This window comes from Primulina eburnea, chromosome 6 (assembly GCF_022965805.1).
Source record: "Primulina eburnea isolate SZY01 chromosome 6, ASM2296580v1, whole genome shotgun sequence".
Classification (NCBI taxonomy): Eukaryota; Viridiplantae; Streptophyta; class Magnoliopsida; order Lamiales; family Gesneriaceae; genus Primulina; species Primulina eburnea.
In genome coordinates this window covers 5,334,150-5,343,393 of record NC_133106.1, presented here as the reverse complement: position 1 = coordinate 5,343,393, position 9,244 = coordinate 5,334,150, and positions in this window count along the sequence as shown.

Below are 9,244 nucleotides of genomic sequence, written 5' to 3'. Positions count from 1 at the left end.
CAATGTCATCGATTCGCAATCCGCTATCTGCTATACTCGAAAAACACATATTAACCGGACCTAATTACCTCACTTGGCTAAGAAATCTAAAAATCGTCTTGAATTCAGAAAGGATTGCATATAAACTGACTGAGTCACCCCCTGTTGAGGCTCCGACTAGCTGCACTCCTGAAGAATTGCAGACTTACAAGGATTGGTGTGACAATGACTTGAAAGCCAGGTGTTAAATGAAGGCTTCTATGAATGATGAGCTGCAGAGGCATTTTGAGGATGCAAAGAATGTGGGGACCCGGACGCTAATCAAGTTCTTAATCATCATTGGGACTAATTAATCAATTATAAACAGGGTTTAAAAATTTTTCTTTTTTTTTTTTAAAATACAAAGTGGAAACGTTATGTAATTAACTCAAATTACATATTAACATGAACATACACTTCTTGTGTTATCTACACAATTAAACTAGGTTCAACTATAAATCAAAGCTGAATCCTAAGTTGCTGCGAAGCCCGGATCTCCACGCTATCTATCTTCTCTCATCCTCTTCTTGATATGAATCCAGTACTACCATATCAGTCAGATATGAATCCCAACATCTCATAATCAATAACAACTCAATTCTGATATCATATCAACTCCGAAAATCATAACAATTCCATAATCAGTCCGTTTCTTAATCTGACTTCGATTCTATGATGTCTAATATGTCAAGAATAACATATATGAGTTCCATTCAATTCTGACAATATCATAATTTCAAAGCATGTCAAAACGTAGTAAAACTTACGTCCAGTTATAGCCTACGTCGATAGGAACTCGATACCGAAGTCGGATTCAAAATCAGACGGACGGATTTCTCACAAAAGGCGTAAGGATTTTCAACCCTTTTCCAGAAACCTTTTCTCGATTCTTATCTTCTGAATTCTGAATGAATTTTGCATGTTTATATATATATATATATATATATATATATATATATATATAGATATATATATATATATATATCTCGGACATGCATGATGGCAAATGGCTCATTCTCCATTTTCCACGTCTCGCGCTCGGGCGGTAAGAAAGTACCGCTCGAGCGCGGCACTTTCTGTCCGGCATTTATCTTATCAGACATTGGCGCTCGGGCGGTAATATTCTACCGCTCGGGCGCCAAACGTTCTGTTTGAGTATCATTTTTATGGTGCATTGGCGCTCGGGCGGTCTCTTTCTACCGCTCGGGCGCCACAAGTTCTGTCCAAAATTTTGTTTTTCTTGCACCGACGCCCGGCTTTTCCACGTGAGCTCCTATAACCTCAAGTCTACCAATTAATCAACATCTGATTAAAGTAATTAAATCTCGGGCATTACATTTCTCCCCCCCTAAGATACGATTTCGTCCTCGAAATCACAGGCAATCAAATCATATCAATAAGAAGGTATACAGAAGAAGCTAACTAAATAACACATATCAGTGAAATAACTCTGGGAATCTCTATCTCATATCAGACTCAATCTCCCAGATAGCTTCTTCAACGCCATGACAACTCCACTGAATCCTCATAGTGGAATAGTTCTCGTTCTGAGCGGCTTATTCTTCCCGATTAAGAATCTAAATCGGTTTCTCAACATATCCCAATGTCTCATTCCATTCAGCCTCGCCTGGCTAAATAACACGTGAAGCATCAGAAAAATATTTACTCAAGAATAACCATGAAAAACATCATGTATTTCAGAAAATGAAGGCAGTAAAACGAGTCGATAGGTACGATCTCCTATCTTCTCCAGAATCTCGTACGGCCCAATATATCGTGGAGACAGTTTCCCTTTCTTGTCAGGTCTGACAATTCCTCTGAAAAGTATCATTTTCAAAAGTATTCGATCTCCAGCCTCAAATACTAACGGTCATCGTCAGACATTGGTATATCTGGCTTATTTATCTTGGGCTGCCTTCACTCTTTTCTGAATCAGCTTCATATTTTTCAGTCATATCCCTGATCATGTCAGGTCCGATCTGAGGAACTTCAGAGATATCATTCTACTAAAGAGGGGATCGACACCTCTTTTCGTACGACGCTTCGAAAGAAGTCATTACAATACTCTGTTGTGGTACCAAACTCACCAAATGGCAATGAATCTTGCCAGCTAGTGCCAATATCAAGTACTACTGCTCTCAGCATATCTTCCAATGTCTGGATTATCTGCTCAGTCGATCCATCGGTCGATGGATGATATGTGGTACTAAGATATAGCTTCGTACCTAGTGCTTACTGAAAGCGGACCGGTTACGGTGGCCGGAAACGCAACGGAAGCATAAATTTTCGAAAAATGACATGAAATTTCGGCCACCTTGATTATTTGTGCAATATTTACAAAAATAACAAAAACATGCATAGGATGTTTTAGTGATTTACCTATCAACCCCTTAGAGTTGATGAAATGGCTCCAACTAAAGTATGAATACTTTAGCTCTTCTTTGGTAGACAAATCTACAAGCACACCCTTTTCTCCTTCAAGAATTAGGCCCACCACTTAGCTATGTAAATCCCCTCTTGATTTGCACTAGAAAATCAAAAGGATTTTTCAAAGAGAAATTTTGTTCTCAACAAATTGAAGAACAAAACAAGAAGAAATTTTGGGAGAGAAAAGCTTCAAGATTTCGGCCAAAGGGAGGTGTAGAATGAGGAGTGAAGTTGAGTCTAGGTTGTGAGAAAAGCAACTCTCAAAAGCAACAAAAAGTTGCATGCCTAGTCTCCAACCCTTCACCTCCCCAAAGCATGCAAACCCTAGAATGACATGCATATAATATAGTTTTTAACACATTAAAAACCATAGACTAAATTTTAATTATCTCAAACACATTTGAGATTAATTAAATACTACTTGAATTTATTCAAGTCCCACTAGTTAAATAATTATTTTAATTGAGCTCTACTAGACTCAATAATATTAATTCAACACTTGAATTATATTTAATTATTTGGACTCTACTAGGTCCACTAGTGTTTAATTAATTCAACACTTGAATTAATTTAATTTAGTCCCCAATAATGTTTATGAAAATCACAATTTTCAACTACATTATTTACTTGGCCAAATTTTAATCTTAGGAACACTTCCAAAAATTAAAATTTATATTTCTCTCATAGAAGTCATACTTCTAATTTTCTTTACGCTTATAAACACATTTATAAGCCGTTCAACACATTGAACTATTTTACTTCTCTTCGGGATTTACTAAGCAAGTACTTGTGTGGCCCTCAATGGTTCATTGATACAACTAGTCGTGGGTTCACATCTCTATGTGATTCGGACTAAACATGTCCTTATACGAGCATACCCCAATTGCTCCATTCTTACTTATCAACTCCTTGATAGCAAGAACGTCAGAACTCAAGTCTGATAGTACCCAACCAATCACGTTAAACGCCTAGCAGCATCGCTTACGTGATTCCCTAGGTATCACATGATAGTGCCTGCAAGAACCATTCAATTATGGTTAGCGTACAGTACGGTCCCTTCAACTCATATATCCCGACCGATTCGACAACTATTGGTCTATCGAGAGTTGTCAATGAATCGATACTATGTGTTATGTCGTGGTTGCATCGATGGTGTAATCTATGAAACCCCTTTCATAATTACCACCATACTCTGATCAGAGATTTCAACCCACACATACATGAAAAACACATAGGATATCCATACCCGTAGGTAAGCGGTGAATCCCCGACTACAATGCATTGACTCCTATATGTTTCGCCGTAACACCCAATCTTGCCACCTAATGACCCCATAAGAGTCAGTAAACAAGTCAAAGTGAAACGCTAGCACATAGAGTCTCAATGTTGTCCCGGGTCATAAGGACTAATGGTGTACAACCATAAACCAGGACTTTTCCACTCGATAAGTGAGAACCACTTGGAAAGTCCTTTTATGGAAGGTTGTTCAGTGCACTCTACCAGGAGCACCTATCTGCATGCTCGGACATCACAATGTCCCCTACCAATGAAACATGGTACTCACATCGCAGATACTAGTCTCTAACTCGAGCGGCCTTTATCCTTCTTAGTGGCGGCTGAATCGACTAGGAACGGTTTAGAATATACAGTATTACAAATATGAGTTTCATGATACTCATCATATGAGCATCTCATATTCTTTCTACTATTTGTATATTCAAGGACTTTATCTATGCAACTATTATCAATTTATAAGTGGGCTTGGTTTATGGCCCGTTTCCACCCCCATGAGATGTATCCCTTTGCCATGGATATTTATAATGTAAATATTAGATAGTGGAAGATCAAGATGGAAGATGGTGGCCTTGGTGATTTATGAAGATCGAAGACATGTAATATTGTATGCTAATGTATAATTTAGTTGCATTGCATCCCTGCATTTACCCTAGGATGGACCTGGCCCGTGTTTGGCTCACACGGGCCATTATTTGGGGCGATTGATCATCCTTGTACTGTTTTCTATTTATAATAATGCATGCATATGTTATAAATAATGAGTATGTGCGTTATTATTATTATAATAACAAAAGTTGCATGAATCCGGCAAACATACGATCAAACATGGCGAGCTTTTAAAATAAAATTAATGATGAGACCTTTCAAAATTAAAAACCTCATTTTGAATAAGATTCAAAATAATATCAAGTCCGAAAAGGGGAATTATAAATTTGTTTATAATTTCCTTGTCTTCCATCGACAATGGTGATGATGACGCTACCCGTATCGGGGCTCGGCTCATATTATTGAGGGGCCCTGGGTGCCGGGAAAGCTGTGACATCCATTGACATGGTGATGTGAACTACGTGGAACTCCCATGATTTCGGCTCATATTATTGAGGGAACTCATGGCGACCGTCCATTAAGGTTCAATATCGATGGGTTAGGCTTGACACGTAAAGATGAACGACGTCATATTATTGGGTCCTAATCAAACGTGAGACAAAAGAATACGTAGAGGGTTGCATGGCGATGCAATTGGAAACTACCTTTTAGGGTTGTGATGGCCGATATTATTCGGGATCACAATTCGCTAATTGGACCTTACGTACCTACTGAGGAAAGTGTTTCCCCTTTTCACTAGAGGGGTAGTGAAAATGTCAAAACAGTGGGGCGATAATTTATAAAGTAAAAGTCCAAACTTTATTCTTATTAAATATTTAAAATAGTCCATTAACATTTATCTGTTTTACTTTTCAGTACAAATCTTTTGACAATGTCATCAATTCGCAACCCGTTTTCCGTAATTCTCGAAAAAACATTCTAACCGGACCAAACTATATCACTTGGCTAAGAAATTTAAAGATCGTCCTAAATTCGGGAGAGAATCGCCATACACACTGACTGAGTCGCCCCCTGATGAGGCTCCGCCGACTGACTGCAGTCCCGAGGAACTGCAGACCTACAAGGATTGGTGCGACCATGACTTGAAGGCCAGTGTTACATGCAAGCTTCGATGACGATGAGCTGCAAAGGCGATTCGGGATGCAAAGATGCTGCTGACATTCATATGCACCTCAAGGGCTCTTCGGAGAGCAGACTCGGCCTTTGAGGCATGCCACAGTAAAGGAGCTCATCACTTTACGCATGCGAGATTGGACTTCGTCCATGAGCATGGCCTAAAGTTGATTGGGTCGTGGACAAGCTCGTAGGCATGGATTTGGTGTTGCCTTCGGAGGTGACCACTGATGTGTTGCTGCTGTCGCTGCCTAGCTCTTTCGTCCTTTCGTTGTGAACTTCCTATGAACAAGCTCGAGCCCAGCCCTGAAGGTTGGTGAACATGCTTGTGACCTTTGGTCCCCAATCAAAAAGGAGAGAAACAGGTTCTTTATGTGGGCTCTTTATCTGGCACGAAGACCGGTCCACATGGGAAGGGAAAGAAGCGTTCTTTCCCGCGCCCCAAGAAGAGCGAGCCCTTGAAGAGGCAGACTCCGAGTCCCTTAGTGGCAGCCGCCCAGCAAAGGCCTGAGAGCTGTTGACATCTGTCACCACTGCAGAAGCCTGGACATTGGAGGCGGTAACTGCAGGGAATATCTTGCGCAGAAGAGTTCTGGCAAGTATGTTCTACATTGAAGTGAATATCTCCATTAACTCTACTTCTTGGGTATTGGATACCGGCTGTGGCTCACATCTCTGTAATGATTTGCCGGTGATGGGAGAAGTAGGAAGCTCAGGAAGGTGAGACCTTCTTGAGGTTGGGCAATGGAGCAAGGGTTGCTGCCAAGGCTGTGGGAGATGTTTATTATGTTTGAACAATGATTTTAATTTGGTTTTAAGAGATGTTTTATTTGTACCAGACTTGATCAAAACATTATTTCCATTCCTATGCTTGAATCGATGGATTTTCTTGTTTATTTGCAAAGGTGTTTGCAATATTTACAAGAATGAATGTTTAGTTGGTACGGGTGAACTTGAAAACATCTCTACACCTTAAAACTAAAAGATATTCCACTTAACATGTCCAAACGATAACAACAACAAATAAGCGCAAACAAGATACTCTTAATTCGGCACAATTATGGCATGCTCGATTAGGACATATTTCCTCAAGAAGGATGAACAAGCTAGTGGGAGTTGGCATGTTTGATATGTCTGATATTACGCTCTCACGACTTGTGAATCCTGTCTGAAAGAAGATGACCAAAATTCCCTTAAGGGCCATGCGGAGCGAGCCAAAGGGTTATTGGATTTGATCCATACCGATGTGTGCGGTCCGCTTAGCATCACACTAAGCATGGACATGCCTACTTCATCACCTTTACGCTGACATTCGAGGTATGGGTATGTGTATTTGATGAAATACAAGTCTGAGCCTTTGAAAGTTCAAAGATTCAGAGTGAAGTAGAAGAAGCAATTGGGACGAAGCATCAGACACTTCGATCGGATCGGGCGGTGAGGTACTTGATGCCGAGTTCCAAGAGTATCTTAGAGAGATGGGATTCTCTCGCAGTGGACTCCGCCCGCTACACCGCAGGTTAAATGTGTTTCGGAGCGTCGTAACCGGACTTTGATGGACATGGTTCGGTCTATGATGGGTTCACCGGAGTTGCCGCCATCCTTTTGGGGATATGCGCTTGAAACAGCGGCACTGTTGTTGAACAATGTCCATACAAAGGCAGTTGACAAGACTCCATATGAGATTGATGGTATGGTAAGCCTCCCAAGTATTCTTATCTTAGAATAGGGGGTGTCCTGCTTATGTGAAGCCAGACAGTGGGAGATAAATTGGATAGTCGATCCATTTTATGCTACTTTGTGGGTATTCCAAGAAATTCCATTGTATTTTTCTTCATTCCCAAGAACAAATGTGTTTGTTTCTAGGAACGCAACCTTTTTGGAAAAGGAATTTTTATTGATAGAAAAGGCGAGATGATGAACTCGAAGAGGTTCGAGAGGCACCCACAGTTGTAGAACCCACACCCAATGAGCTAAGTGAGGAAATAAAGCTCTTATAAGAACCGAGGAGTCTCGAGACCACCCTGTGGGTATGGTCTGCTTCTTTAAGAGGGCCATGATGAGCCTAATCTTGGATGTGATCCAAGGACCTTCAAGGAAGCGTTATCAGATGCCGATTCATCCAAATGGCTTGAAGCAATGGAATCTGAGTGAATTCCATGCATTCGAACCAAGTGTGGAATCTTGTGGATCCACCTGAGGGAACTGTTCCCATAGGATGTAAATGGATTTACAAGAGGAAACTTGGGGCGGATGGGAAGGTATTGACCTTCAAGGCGCGATTGGTAGCAAAAGGGTATACTCAAAGGCAAGGTGTTGACTTGAGGGAAACCTTTTCTCCAGTTGCGATGTTCAAGTCCATTAGGATATTGCTAGCCATAGCTGCATGGTATGACTGAGATATGGCAGATGGATGTAAAGACAGCCTTCCTTAATGGGGATATTAAGGAAGAAATTTACATGTTCTCAACCTGAAGGGTTTACATCCATCGGAAGTGAGCATTGGTATGCAAACTTCAAAGATCTATTTATGGTCTTACAGGCATCGAGGAGCTGGAACCTCAGATTCGATAGTACAATCAAAGAGTTTGGTTTTTACTAAGAATCCTGAGGAACCCTGTGTGTATAAGAAGGTCAGTGGGAGTGCTGTGACATTCCTTGTTCTTTATGTTGATGACATTCTACTCATTGGAATGAGTAGGAATGTTGCAATCACAAAGATATGGTTAGCAAGTAAGTTCTCAATGCAGGACTTGGGTGAAGCATCTTTTGTATTGGGGAATACAGATCTATAGGATAGATCAAGAGATTGCTTGGTCTCACCCAGTCCACATACATTGATACCATCGTGAAGCGGTTCTCGATGGTGAGTCCAAGAGAGGACATCTACCAATGTGTCATGGCGTGTCCCTATCCAAGTCTATGTCTCCCAAGACTGATGCAGAGATAGCGGCGATGACACGAATTCCGTATGCTTCGGCTATTGGTAGTTCATGTATGGGATGATTTCTACACGTCCTGACGTGGCATTTGCACTAAGTTTAGTGAGTGATATCATCCAACCCTGGTCTTCCACACTGGAAAGCTGTGATGAAAGACATCCTCAGTATTGAGAAGGACCAATAGTTGTTTTTGGTCTATGGGGCTGGAGAACTGAAATTGGAAGGCTATACCGACTCTAGCTTCCAAAGCGATGTTGATGACTCGAAGTCAACCTCCGGATTCATATTCATGCTCAATGGTGGTGCTGTCTCTTGGAAGGTTCCAAGCAAGACCGTACTGCGGATTCCACCACTGAGGCAGAATACATTGCTGCATCGGCTGCAGCAAAGGAGGCTGTTTGGATTAGGAATTTCGTCCAAGAGTTGGGCGTCATTCCTAATGGAGTTGCTCCTATCCTGTGATGTGTGACAACCCGGAGGCCATAGCTCAGGCGAAGGAGCCAAGGTCTCATCAGAAGTCCAAACACGTATTGAGAAAGTACCACATCCTCAGGAGATCGTGGAAAGAGGAGATGTCACGATTGACAAAGTCGGCTCCCACGATAATGTTGCTGATCCACTACTAAGCCTTTACCAGGACCATCGTTCGGAGAAGCATCGCGAATCAATGGGTCTAAGCATATAGGTAGTTGGCTCTAGTGCAAGTGGAGATTGTTAGAGTAGGTGCACGTCGAGCCAAGTGTTGGCCGACTGTTCACAATGAACTCTTTGTATAAACGATCTTTATTTTATAATATTTCAATTTATTATTTGGCGATCTTTTCTTTTTACCCATGCTAGCTGCC